The following is a 14,613-nucleotide window of genomic DNA, read 5'->3' on the forward strand; positions in this document are numbered from 1 at the left end:
CTGCTTATAGCTGTGGTCTTCATACTTTAATTTAAACCATTTAACAAAATAGATGCAGGACCTGGATTTTTAACCTCATATGTTAGAGATATGTTTTAAGGAGTCCTGTATCATTCCGCAATTAACTGGTGCAATGGGTAAATAGCATTTTTGGGATCCAGATTAGGTAGTTTTTTTTTAACTCTGAATGGACTAGCACTATATTACCCAGATATATTTGGCATGAGTAGGTAAGCAATGTCATCTGACTACTGACATCTGTGTTCAAGGGGAAGTGGAAGGTAATGCAGACAAGAGTTTACTTTACAAAAAAGCATGAAATGGGAAATATTCATTGTCAAACCTGAAGGTAAGAGAGGTGGAAGCAAGTTTAGAAGGAGGACATAAAGCAAAGTCTATGTTAAATTGATTGTGTTGTAGATCAGTTGGAAAAAATTTGATGAATAGAGAAAAAGAACTACAGCTGATTCCAAGACCTATCTTGTTAGAAGCAAGGAACCTCTCAACTGTGCCGAAACCCAGGATTGAACCAGGGACCTTTAGATCTTCAGTCTAACGCTCTCCCAACTGAGCTATTTCGGCCTTCTGATAGCTGGGGTCTTCATACTTTAATTTGAACCATTTAACAAAATAGATGCAGGACCTGGATTTTTAACTCATATGGTAGAGATATGTTTTAAGGAGTCCTGTATCATTCCCCAGTTAACTGGTGCAATGGGTAAATAGCATTTTTGGGATCCAGGTTAGGTAGTTGTTTTTTTAACTCTGAATGGACTAGCACTATATTACCCAGATATATTTGGCATGAGTAGGTAAGCAATGTCATCTGACTACTGACATCTGTGTTCAAGGGGAAGTGGAATGTGATGCAGACAAGAGTTTACTTTACAAAAAAGGACGAAATGGAAAACATTCATAGTCAAACCTGAAGGCAAGATAGGTGGAAGAAAGTTTAAAAGGAGGACAGAAAGCAAAGTCTACGTTGAATTGATCATTTTGTAGATCAGTTGATAAAAATGTTGATAGAGAAAAAAGTACTACAGCTGATTCCAAGACCTATTTTGTTAGAAGCAAGGAACCTCTCAGCTGTGCCGACAACCGGGATTGAACCAGGGGCCTTTAGATCTTCAGTCTAACGCTCTCCCAACTTAGCTATTTCGGCCTGCTTATAGCTGTGGTCTTCATACTTTAATTTGAACCATTTAACAAAATAGATGCAGGACCTGGATTTTTAACCTCATATGGTAGAGATATGTTTTAAGGAGTCCTGTATCATTCCCCAGTTAACTGGTGCAATGGGTAAATAGCATTTTTGGGATCCAGATTAGGTAGTTGTTTTTTTAACTCTGAATGGACTAGCACTATATTACCTAGATATATTTGGCATGAGTAGGTAAGCAATGTCATCTGACTACTGACATCTGTGTTCAAGGGGAAGTGGAATGTGATGCAGACAAGAGTTTACTTTACAAAAAAGGACGAAATGGGAAACATTCATTGTCAAACCTGATGGCAAGATAGGTGGAAGAAAGTTTAAAAGGAGGACAGAAAGCAAAGTCTATGTTGAATTGATCATTTTGTAGATCAGTTGATAAAAATGTTGATAGAGAAAAAAGTACTACAGCTGATTCCAAGACCTATTTTGTTAGAAGCAAGGAACCTCTCAACTGTGCCGAAACCCGGGATTGAACGAGGGACCTTTAGATCTTCAGTCTAACGCTCTCCCAACTGAGCTATTGCGGCCTGCTTAAAGCTGTGGTCTTCATACTTTAATTTAAACCATTTAACAAAATAGATGCAGGACCTGGATTTTTAACCTCATATGGTAGAGATATGTTTTAAGGAGTCCAGTATCATTCCGCAATTAACTGGTGCAATGGGCAAATAGCATTTTTGGGATCCAGGTTAGGTAGTTGTTTTTTTAACTCTGAATGGACTAGCACTATATTACCCAGATACATTTGGCATGAGTAGGTAAGCAATGTCATCTGACTACTGACATCTGTGTTCAAGGGGAAGTGGAAGGTAATGCAGACAAGAGTTTACTTTACAAAAAAGCATGAAATGGGAAATATTCATTGTCAAACCTGAAGGTAAGAGAGGTGGAAGCAAGTTTAGAAGGAGGACATAAAGCAAAGTCTATGTTAAATTGATTGTGTTGTAGATCAGTTGGAAAAAATTTGATGAATAGAGAAAAAGTACTACAGCTGATTCCAAGACCTATTTTGTTAGAAGCAAGGAACCTCTCAACTGTGCCGAAACTTGGGATTGAACCAGGGACCTTTAGATCTTCAGTCTAACGTTCTCCCAACTGAGCAATTTCGGCCTGCTTATAGCTGTGGTCTTCATACTTTAATTTAAACCATTTAACAAAATAGATGCAGGACCTGGATTTTTAACCTCATATGGTAGAGATATGTTTTAAGGGGTCCTGTATCATTCCGCAATTAACTGGTGCAATGGGTAAATAGCATTTTTTGGATCCAGGTTAGGTAGTTGTTTTTTTAACTCTGAATGGACTAGCACTATATTACCCAGATATATTTGGCATGAGTAGGTAAGCAATGTCATCTGACTACTGACATCTGTGTTCAAGGGGAAGTGGAAGGTAATGCAGACAAGAGTTTACTTTACAAAAAAGCATGAAATGGGAAATATTCATTGTCAAACCTGAAGGTAAGAGAGGTGGAAGCAAGTTTAGAAGGAGGACATAAAGCAAAGTCTATGTTAAATTGATTGTGTTGTAGATCAGTTGGAAAAAATGTGATGAATAGAGAAAAAGAACTACAGCTGATCCCAAGACCTATTTTGTTAGAAGCAAGGAACCTCTCAACTGTGCCGAAACCCGGGATTGAACCAGGGACATTTAGATCTTCAGTCTAACACTCTCCCAACTGAGCTATTTCGGCCTTCTGATAGCTGGGGTCTTCATACTTTAATTTGAACCATTTAACAAAATAGATGCAGGACCTGGATTTTTAACCTCATATGGTAGAGATATGTTTTAAGGAGCCCTGTATCATTCCGCAGTTAACTGGTGCAATGGGTAAATAGCATTTTTGGGATCCAGGTTAGGTAGTTGTTTTTTTAACTCTGAATGGACTAGCACTATATTACCCAGATATATTTGGCATGAGTAGGTAAGCAATGTCATCTGACTACTGACATCTGTGTTCAAGGGGAAGTGGAATGTGATGCAGACAAGAGTTTACTTTACAAAAAAGCATGAAATGGGAAATATTCATAGTCAAACCTGAAGGCAAGATAGGTGGAAGAAAGTTTAAAAGGAGGACAGAAAGCAAAGTCTATGTTGAATTGATCATTTTGTAGATCAGTTGATAAAAATGTTGATAGAGAAAAAAGTACTACAGCTGATTCCAAGACCTATTTTGTTAGAAGCAAGGAACCTCTCAACTGTGCCGAAACCCAGGATTGAACCAGGGACCTTTAGATCTTCAGTCTAACGCTCTCCCAACTTAGCTATTTCGGCCTGCTTATAGCTGTGGTCTTCACACTTTAATTTAAACCATTTAACAAAATAGATGCAGGACCTGGATTTTTAACCTCATATGGTGAGATATGTTTTAAGGAGTCCTGTATCATTCCGCAATTAACTGGTGCAATGGGTAAATAGCATTTTTGGGATCCAGGTTAGGTAGTTGTTTTTTTAACTCTGAATGGACTAGCACTATATTACCCAGATATATTTGGCATGAGTAGGTAAGCAATGTCATCTGACTACTGACATCTGTGTTCAAGGGGAAGTGGAAGGTAATGCAGACAAGAGTTTACTTTACAAAAAAGCATGAAATGGGAAATATTCATTGTCAAACCTGAAGGTAAGAGAGGTGGAAGCAAGTTTAGAAGGAGGATATAAAGCAAAGTCTATGTTAAATTGATTGTGTTGTAGATCAGTTGGAAAAAATTTGATGAATAGAGAAAAAGTACTACAGCTGATTCCAAGACCTATTTTGTTAGAAGCAAGAAACCTCTCAACTGTGCCGAAACCCGGGATTGAACCAGGGACCTTTAGCTCTTCAGTCTAACACTCTCCCAACTGAGCTATTTCGGCCTTCTGATAGCTGGGGTCTTCATACTTTAATTTGAACCATTTAACAAAATAGATGCAGGACCTGGATTTTTAACCTCATATGGTAGAGATATGTTTTAAGGAGTCCTGTATCATTCCCCAGTTAACTGGTGCAATGGGTAAATAGCATTTTTGGGATCCAGACGAGGTAGTTGTTTTTTTAACTCTGAATGGACTAGCATTATATTACCCAGATATATTTGGCATGAGTAGGTAAGCAATGTCATCTGACTACTGACATCTGTGTTCAAGGGGAAGTGGAATGTGATGCAGACAAGAGTTTACTTTACAAAAAAGGACGAAATAGGAAACATTCATAGTCAAACCTGAAGGCAAGATAGGTGGAAGAAAGTTTAAAAGGAGGACAGAAAGCAAAGTCTATGTTGAATTGATCATTTTGTGGATCAGTTGATAAAAATGTTCATAGAGAAAAAAGTACTACAGCTGATTCCAAGACTTATTTTGTGAGAAGCAAGGAACCTCTCAACAGTGCCGAAACCCAGGATTAAACCGGGGACCTATAGATCTTCAGTCTAACGCTCTCCCAACTGAGATATTTCTGCCTTCTGATATCTGGGGTCTTCATACTTTAATTTGAACCATTTAACAAAATAGATGCAGGACCTGGATTTTTAACCTCATATGGTAGAGATATGTTTTAAGGAGTCCTGTATCATTCCGCAATTAACTGGTGCAATGGGCAAATAGCATTTTTGGGATCCAGGTTAGGTAGTTGTTTTTTTAACTCTGAATGGACTAGCACTATATTACCCAGATATATTTGGCATGAGTAGGTAAGCAATGTCATCTGACTACTGACATCTGTGTTCAAGGGGAAGTGGAAGGTAATGCAGACAAGAGTTTACTTTACAAAAAAGCATGAAATGGGAAATATTCATTGTCAAACCTGAAGGTAAGAGAGGTGGAAGCAAGTTTAGAAGGAGGATATAAAGCAAAGTCTATGTTAAATTGATTGTGTTGTAGATCAGTTGGAAAAAATTTGATGAATAGAGAAAAAGTACTACAGCTGATTCCAAGACCTATTTTGTTAGAAGCAAGGAACCTCTCAACTGTGCCGAAACCCGGGATTGAACCAGGGACCTTTAGATCTTCAGTCTAACACTCTCCCAACTGAGCTATTTCGGCCTTCTGATAGCTGGGGTCTTCATACTTTAATTTGAACCATTTAACAAAATAGATGCAGGACCTGGATTTTTAACCTAATATGGTAGAGATATGTTTTAAGGAGTCCTGTATCATTCCCCAGTTAACTGGTGCAATGGGTAAATAGCATTTTTGGGATCCAGGTTAGGTAGTCGTTTTTTTTAACTCTGAATGGACTAGCACTATATTACCTAGATATATTTGGCATGAGTAGGTAAGCAATGTCATCTGACTACTGACATCTGTGTTCAAGGGGAAGTGGAATGTGATGCAGACAAGAGTTTACTTTACAAAAAAGGACGAAATGGGAAACATTCATTGTCAAACCTGAAGGCAAGATAGGTGGAAGAAAGTTTAAAAGGAGGACAGAAAGCAAAGTCTATGTTGAATTGATCATTTTGTAGATCAGTTGACAAAAATGTTGATAGAGAAAAAAGTACTACAGCTGATTCCAAGACCTATTTTGGTAGAAGCAAGGAACCTCTCTACTGTGCCGAAACCCGGGATTGAACCAGGGACCTTTAGATCTTCAGTCTAACGCTCTCCCAACTGAGCTATTGCGGCCTGCTTATAGCTGTGGTCTTCATACTTTAATTTAAACCATTTAACAAAATAGATGCAGGACCTGGATTTTTAACCTCATATGGTAGAGATATGTTTTAAGGAGTCCTGTATCATTCCGCAATTAACTGGTGCAATGGGCAAATAGCAGTTTTGGGATCCAGGTTAGGTAGTTGTTTTTTTAACTCTGAATGGACTAGCACTATATTACCCAGATATATTTGGCATGAGTAGGTAAGCAATGTCATCTGACTACTGACATCTGTATTCAAGGGGAGGTGGAAGGTAATGCAGACAAGAGTTTACTTTACAAAAAAGCATGAAATGGGAAATATTCATTGTCAAACCTGAAGGTAAGAGAGGTGGAAGCAAGTTTAGAAGGAGGACATAAAGCAAAGTCTATGTTAAATTGATTGTGTTGTAGATCAGTTAGAAAAAATTTGATGAATAGAGAAAAAGTACTACAGCTGATTCCAAGACCTATTTTGTTAGAAGCAAGGAACCTCTGAACTGTGCCGAAACCCAGGATTGAACCAGGGACCTTCAGATCTTCAGTCTAACGCTCTCCCAACTGAGCTATTTCGGCCTGCTTATAGCTGTGGTCTTCATACTTTAATTTAAACCATTTAACAAAATAGATGCAGGACCTGGATTTTTAACCTCCCATGGTAGAGATATGTTTTAAGGAGTCCTGTATCATTCCGCAATTAACTGGTGCAATGGGTAAATAGCATTTTTTGGATCCAGGTTAGGTAGTTGTTTTTTTAACTCTGAATGGACTAGCACTATATAACCCAGATATATTTGGCATGAGTAGGTAAGCAATGTCATCTGACTACTGACATCTGTGTTCAAGGGGAAGTGGAAGGTAATGCAGACAAGAGTTTACTTTACAAAAAAGCATGAAATGGGAAATATTCATTGTCAAACCTGAAGGTAAGAGAGGTGGAAGCAAGTTTAGAAGGAGGACATAAAGCAAAGTCTATGTTAAATTGATTGTGTTGTAGATCAGTTAGAAAAAATTTGATGAATAGAGAAAAAGAACTACAGCTGATCCCAAGACCTATTTTGTTAGAAGCAAGGAACCTCTCAACTGTGCCGAAACCCGGGATTGAACCAGGGACCTTTAGATCTTCAGTCTAACGCTCGCCCAACTGAGCTATTTCGGCCTGCTTATAGCTGTGGTCTTCATACTTTAATTTAAACCATTTAACAAAATAGATGCAGGACCTGGATTTTTAACCTCATATGGTAGAGATATGTTTTAAGGAGTCCTGTATCATTCCCCAGTTAACTGGTGCAATGGGTAAATAGCATTTTTGGGATCCAGGTTAGGTAGTTGTTTTTTTATCTCTGAATGGACTAGCACTATATTACCCAGATATATTTGGCATGAGTAGGTAAGCAATGTCATCTGACTACTGACATCTTTGTTCAAGGGGAAGTGGAATGTGATGCAGACAAGAGTTTACTTTACAAAAAAGGACGAAATGGAAAACATTCATAGTCAAACCTGAAGGCAAGATAGGTGGAAGAAAGTTTAAAAGGAGGACAGAAAGCAAAGTCTATGTTGAATTGATCATTTTGTAGATCAGTTGATAAAAATGTTGATAGAGAAAAAAGTACTACAGCTGATTCCAAGACCTATTTTGTTAGAAGCAAGGAACCTCTCAACTGTGCCGAAACCCGGGATTGAACGACGGACCTTTAGATCTTCAGTCTAACGCTCTCCCAACTGAGCTATTTCGGCCTTCTGATAGCTGGGGTCTTCATACTTTAATTTGAACCATTTAACAAAATAGATGCAGGACCTGGATTTTTAACCTCATATGGTAGAGATATGTTTTAAGGAGTCCTGTATCATTCCCCAGTTAACTGGTGCAATGGGTAAATAGCATTTTTGGGATCCAGGTTAGGTAGTTGTTTTTTTAACTCTGAATGGACTAGCACTATATTACCCAGATATATTTGGCATGAGTAGGTAAGCAATGTCATCTGACTACTGACATCTGTGTTCAAGGGGAAGTGGAATGTGATGCAGACAAGAGTTTACTTTACAAAAAAGTACGAAATGGGAAACATTCATTGTCAAACCTGAAGGCAAGATAGGTGGAAGAAAGTTTAAAAGGAGGACAGAAAGCAAAGTCTATGTTGAATTGATCATTTTGTGGATCAGTTGATAAAAATGTTGATAGAGAAAAAAGTACTACAGCTGATTCCAAGACCTATTTTGTTAGAAGCAAGCAACCTCTCAACTGTGCCGAAACCCGGGATTGAACCAGGGACCTTTAGATCTTCAGTCTAACGCTCTCCCAACTTAGCTATTTCGGCCTGCTTATAGCTGTGGTCTTCATACTTTAATTTAAACCATTTAACAAAATAGATGCAGGACCTGGATTTTTAACTTCATATGGTGAGATATGTTTTAAGGAGTCCTGTATCATTCCGCAATTAACTGGTGCAATGGGTAAATAGCATTTTTGGGATCCAGGTTAGGTAGTTGTTTTTTTAACTCTGAATGGACTAGCACTATATTACCCAGATATATTTGGCATGAGTAGGTAAGCAATGTCATCTGACTACTGACATCTGTGTTCAAGGGGAAGTGGAAGGTAATGCAGACAAGAGTTTACTTTACAAAAAAGCATGAAATGGGAAATATTCATTGTCAAACCTGAAGGTAAGAGAGGTGGAAGCAAGTTTAGAAGGAGGATATAAAGCAAAGTCTATGTTAAATTGATTGTGTTGTAGATCAGTTGGAAAAAATTTGATGAATAGAGAAAAAGTACTACAGCTGATTCCAAGACCTATTTTGCTAGAAGCAAGGAACCTCTCAACTGTGCCGAAACCCGGGATTGAACAAGGGACCTTTAGATCTTCAGTCTAACGCTCTCCCAACTGAGCTATTTCAGCCTTCTGATAGCTGGGGTCTTCATACTTTAATTTGAACCATTTAACAAAATAGATGCAGGACCTGGATTTTTAACCTCATATGGTAGAGATATGTTTTAAGGAGTCCTGTATCATTCCGCAATTAACTGGTGCAATGGGCAAATAGCATTTTTGGGATCCAGGTTAGGTAGTTGTTTTTTTAACTCTGAATGGACTAGCACTATATTACCCAGATATATTTGGCATGAGTAGGTAAGCAATGTCATCTGACTACTGACATCTGTGTTCAAGGGGAAGTGGATGGTAATGCAGACAAGAGTTTACTTTACAAAAAAGCATGAAATGGGAAATATTCATTGTCAAACCTGAAGGTAAGAGAGGTGGAAGCAAGTTTAGAAGGAGGACATAAAGCAAAGTCTATGTTAAATTGATTGTGTTGTAGATCAGTTGGAAAAAATGTGATGATTAGAGAAAAAGTACTACAGCTGATTCCAAGACCTATTTTGTTAGAAGCAAGGAACCTCTCAACTGTGCCGAAACCCGGGATTGAACCAGGGACCTTTAGATCTTCAGTCTAATGCTCTCCCAACTGAGCTATTTCGGCCTAGTTATAGCTGTGGTCTTCATACTTTAATTTAAACCATTTAACAAAATAGATGCAGGACCTGGATTTTTAACCTCATATGGTAGAGATATGTTTTAAGGAGTCCTGTATCATTCCGCAATTAACTGGTGCAATGGGTAAATAGCATTTTTGGGATCCAGGTTAGGTAGTTGTTTTTTTAACTCTGAATGGACTAGCACTATATTACCCAGATATATTTGGCATGAGTAGGTAAGCAATGTCATCTGACTACTGACATCTGTGTTCAAGGGGAAGTGGAAGGTAATGCAGACAAGAGTTTACTTTACAAAAAAGCATGAAATGGGAAATATTCATTGTCAAACCTGAAGGTAAGAGAGGTGGAAGCAAGTTTAGAAGGAGGACATAAAGCAAAGTCTATGTTAAATTGATTGTGTTGTAGATCAGTTGGAAAAAATTTGATGAATAGAGAAAAAGAACTACAGCTGATTCCAAGACCTATTTTGTTAGAAGCAAGGATCCTCTCAACTGTGCCGAAACCCAGGATTGAACCAGGGACCTTTAGATCTTCAGTCTAACGCTCTCCCAACTGAGCTATTTCGGCCTTCTGACAGCTGGGGTCTTCATACTTTAATTTGAACCATTTAACAAAATAGATGCAGGACCTGGATTTTTAACCTCATATGGTAGAGATATGTTTTAAGGAGTCCTGTATCATTCCCCAGTTAACTGGTGCAATGGGTAAATAGCATTTTTGGGATCCAGGTTAGGTAGTTGTTTTTTTAACTCTGAATGGACTAGCACTATATTACCCAGATATATTTGGCATGAGTAGGTAAGCAATGTCATCTGACTACTGACATCTGTGTTAAAGGGGAAGTGGAATGTGATGCAGACAAGAGTTTACTTTACAAAAAAGGACGAAATGGAAAACATTCATAGTCAAACCTGAAGGCAAGATAGGTGGAAGAAAGTTTAAAAGGAGGACAGAAAGCAAAGTCTATGTTGAATTGATCATTTTGTAGATCAGTTGATAAAAATGTTGATAGAGAAAAAAGTACTACAGCTGATTCCAAGACCTATTTTGTTAGAAGCAAGGAACCTCTCAACTGTGCCGACAACCGGGATTGAACCAGGGACCTTTAGATCTTCAGTCTAACGCTCTCCCAACTTAGCTATTTCAGCCTGCTTATAGCTGTGGTCTTCATACTTTAATTTAAACCATTTAACAAAATAGATGCAGGACCTGGATTTTTAACCTCATATGGTGAGATATGTTTTAAGGAATCCTGTATCATTCCGCAATTAACTGGTGCAATGGGTAAATAGCATTTTTGGGATCCAGGTTAGGTAGTTGTTTTTTTAACTCTGAATGTACTAGCACTATATTACCCAGATATATTTGGCATGAGTAGGTAAGCAATGTCATCTGACTACTGACATCTGTGTTCAAGGGGAAGTGGAAGGTAATGCAGACAAGAGTTTACTTTACAAAAAAGCATGAAATGGGAAATATTCATTGTCAAACCTGAAGGTAAGAGAGGTGGAAGCAAGTTTAGAAGGAGGACATAAAGCAAAGTCTATGTTAAATTGATTGTGTTGTAGATCAGTTGGAAAAAATTTGATGAATAGAGAAAAAGTACTACAGCTGATTCCAAGACCTATTTTGTTAGAAGCAAGGAACCTCTCAACTGTGCCGAAACTCGGGATTGAACCAGGGACCTTTAGATCTTCAGTCTAACGTTCTCCCAACTGAGCTATTTCGGCCTGCTTATTGCTGTGGTCTTCATACTTTAATTTAAACCATTTAACAAAATAGATGCAGGACCTGGATTTTTAACCTCATATGGTAGAGATATGTTTTAAGGAGTCCTGTATCATTCCCCAGTTAACTGGTGCAATGGGTAAATAGCATTTTTGGGATCCAGGTTAGGTAGTTGTTTTTTTAACTCTGAATGGACTAGCACAATATTACCCAGATATATTTGGCATGAGTAGGTAAGCAATGTCATCTGACTACTGACATCTGTGTTCAAGGGGAAGTGGAATGTGATGCAGACAAGAGTTTACTTTACAAAAAAGGACGAAATGGAAAACATTCATAGTCAAACCTGAAGGCAAGATAGGTGGAAGAAAGTTTAAAAGGAGGACAGAAAGCAAAGTCTATGTTGAATTGATCATTTTGTAGATCAGTTGATAAAAATGTTGATAGAGAAAAAAGTACTACAGCTGATTTCAAGACCTATTTTGTTAGAAGCAAGGAACCTCTCAACTGTGCCGAAACCCAGGATTGAACCAGGGACCTTTAGATCTTCAGTCTAACGCTCTCCCAACTTAGCTATTTCGGCCTGCTTATAGCTGTGGTCTTCACACTTTAATTTAAACCATTTAACAAAATAGATGCAGGACCTGGATTTTTAACCTCATATGGTGAGATATGTTTTAAGGAGTCCTGTATCATTCCGCAATTAACTGGTGCAATGGGTAAATAGCATTTTTGGGATCCAGGTTAGGTAGTTGTTTTTTTAACTCTGAATGGACTAGCACTATATTACCCAGATATATTTGGCATGAGTAGGTAAGCAATGTCATCTGACTACTGACATCTGTGTTCAAGGGGAAGTGGAAGGTAATGCAGACAAGAGTTTACTTTACAAAAAAGCATGAAATGGGAAATATTCATTGTCAAACCTGAAGGTAAGAGAGGTGGAAGCAAGTTTAGAAGGAGGATATAAAGCAAAGTCTATGTTAAATTGATTGTGTTGTAGATCAGTTGGAAAAAATTTGATGAATAGAGAAAAAGTACTACAGCTGATTCCAAGACCTATTTTGTTAGAAGCAAGAAACCTCTCAACTGTGCCGAAACCCGGGATTGAACCAGGGACCTTTAGCTCTTCAGTCTAACACTCTCCCAACTGAGCTATTTCGGCCTTCTGATAGCTGGGGTCTTCATACTTTTATTTGAACCATTTAACAAAATAGATGCAGGACCTGGATTTTTAACCTCATATGGTAGAGATATGTTTTAAGGAGTCCTGTATCATTCCCCAGTTAACTGGTGCAATGGGTAAATAGCATTTTTGGGATCCAGACGAGGTAGTTGTTTTTTTAACTCTGAATGGACTAGCATTATATTACCCAGATATATTTGGCATGAGTAGGTAAGCAATGTCATCTGACTACTGACATCTGTGTTCAAGGGGAAGTGGAATGTGATGCAGACAAGAGTTTACTTTACAAAAAAGGACGAAATAGGAAACATTCATAGTCAAACCTGAAGGCAAGATAGGTGGAAGAAAGTTTAAAAGGAGGACAGAAAGCAAAGTCTATGTTGAATTGATCATTTTGTGGATCAGTTGATAAAAATGTTGATAGAGAAAAAAGTACTACAGCTGATTCCAAGACCTATTTTGTGAGAAGCAAGGAACCTCTCAACAGTGCCGAAACCCAGGATTAAACCGGGGACCTATAGATCTTCAGTCTAACGCTCTCCCAACTGAGCTATTTCTGCCTTCTGATATCTGGGGTCTTCATACTTTAATTTGAACCATTTAACAAAATAGATGCAGGACCTGGATTTTTAACCTCATATGGTAGAGATATGTTTTAAGGAGTCCTGTATCATTCCGCAATTAACTGGTGCAATGGGCAAATAGCATTTTTGGGATCCAGGTTAGGTAGTTGTTTTTTTAACTCTGAATGGACTAGCACTATATTACCCAGATATATTTGGCATGAGTAGGTAAGCAATGTCATCTGACTACTGACATCTGTGTTCAAGGGGAAGTGGAAGGTAATGCAGACAAGAGTTTACTTTACAAAAAAGCATGAAATGGGAAATATTCATTGTCAAACCTGAAGGTAAGAGAGGTGGAAGCAAGTTTAGAAGGAGGATATAAAGCAAAGTCTATGTTAAATTGATTGTGTTGTAGATCAGTTGGAAAAAATTTGATGAATAGAGAAAAAGTACTACAGCTGATTCCAAGACCTATTTTGTTAGAAGCAAGGAACCTCTCAACTGTGCCGAAACCCGGGATTGAACCAGGGACCTTTAGATCTTCAGTCTAACACTCTCCCAACTGAGCTATTTCGGCCTTCTGATAGCTGGTGTCTTCATACTTTAATTTGAACCATTTAACAAAATAGATGCAGGACCTGGATTTTTAACCTCATATGGTAGAGATATGTTTTAAGGAGTCCTGTATCATTCCCCAGTTAACTGGTGCAATGGGTAAATAGCATTTTTGGGATCCAGGTTAGGTAGTCGTTTTTTTAACTCTGAATGGACTAGCACTATATTACCTAGATATATTTGGCATGAGTAGGTAAGCAATGTCATCTGACTACTGACATCTGTGTTCAAGGGGAAGTGGAATGTGATGCAGACAAGAGTTTACTTTACAAAAAAGGACGAAATGGGAAACATTCATTGTCAAACCTGAAGGCAAGATAGGTGGAAGAAAGTTTAAAAGGAGGACAGAAAGCAAAGTCTATGTTGAATTGATCATTTTGTAGATCAGTTGACAAAAATGTTGATAGAGAAAAAAGTACTACAGTTGATTCCAAGACCTATTTTGGTAGAAGCAAGGAACCTCTCTACTGTGCCGAAACCCGGGATTGAACCAGGGACCTTTAGATCTTCAGTCTAACGCTCTCCCAACTGAGCTATTGCGGCCTGCTTATAGCTGTGGTCTTCATACTTTAATTTAAACCATTTAACAAAATAGATGCAGGACCTGGATTTTTAACCTCATATGGTAGAGATATGTTTTAAGGAGTCCTGTATCATTCCGCAATTAACTGGTGCAATGGGCAAATAGCAGTTTTGGGATCCAGGTTAGGTAGTTGTTTTTTTAACTCTGAATGGACTAGCACTATATTACCCAGATATATTTGGCATGAGTAGGTAAGCAATGTCATCTGACTACTGACATCTGTATTCAAGGGGAGGTGGAAGGTAATGCAGACAAGAGTTTACTTTACAAAAAAGCATGAAATGGGAAATATTCATTGTCAAACCTGAAGGTAAGAGAGGTGGAAGCAAGTTTAGAAGGAGGACATAAAGCAAAGTCTATGTTAAATTGATTGTGTTGTAGATCAGTTAGAAAAAATTTGATGAATAGAGAAAAAGTACTACAGCTGATTCCAAGACCTATTTTGTTAGAAGCAAGGAACCTCTGAACTAAGCCGAATCCCAGGATTGAACCAGGGACCTTCAGATCTTCAGTCTAACGCTCTCCCAACTGAGCTATTTCGGCCTGCTTATAGCTGTGGTCTTCATACTTTAATTTAAACCATTTAACAAAATAGATGCAGGACCTGG

General features: G+C 38.2%; 1 non-coding gene across 1 annotated transcript; it reads right to left on the minus strand.

The window, feature by feature from the left end:
• Window positions 1-9,238: 9,238 nt before the first annotated feature.
• TRNAF-GAA (transfer RNA phenylalanine (anticodon GAA)) lies at window positions 9,239-9,311 on the minus strand. Its single transcript has one exon. It is a non-coding gene; the product is annotated as a tRNA-Phe (tRNA).
• Between the last annotated feature and the right edge of the window lie 5,302 nt (window positions 9,312-14,613).

Source organism: Lissotriton vulgaris, chromosome 8 (genome assembly GCF_964263255.1).
Source record: "Lissotriton vulgaris chromosome 8, aLisVul1.2, whole genome shotgun sequence".
In the NCBI taxonomy this organism is placed as follows: Eukaryota; Metazoa; Chordata; class Amphibia; order Caudata; family Salamandridae; genus Lissotriton; species Lissotriton vulgaris.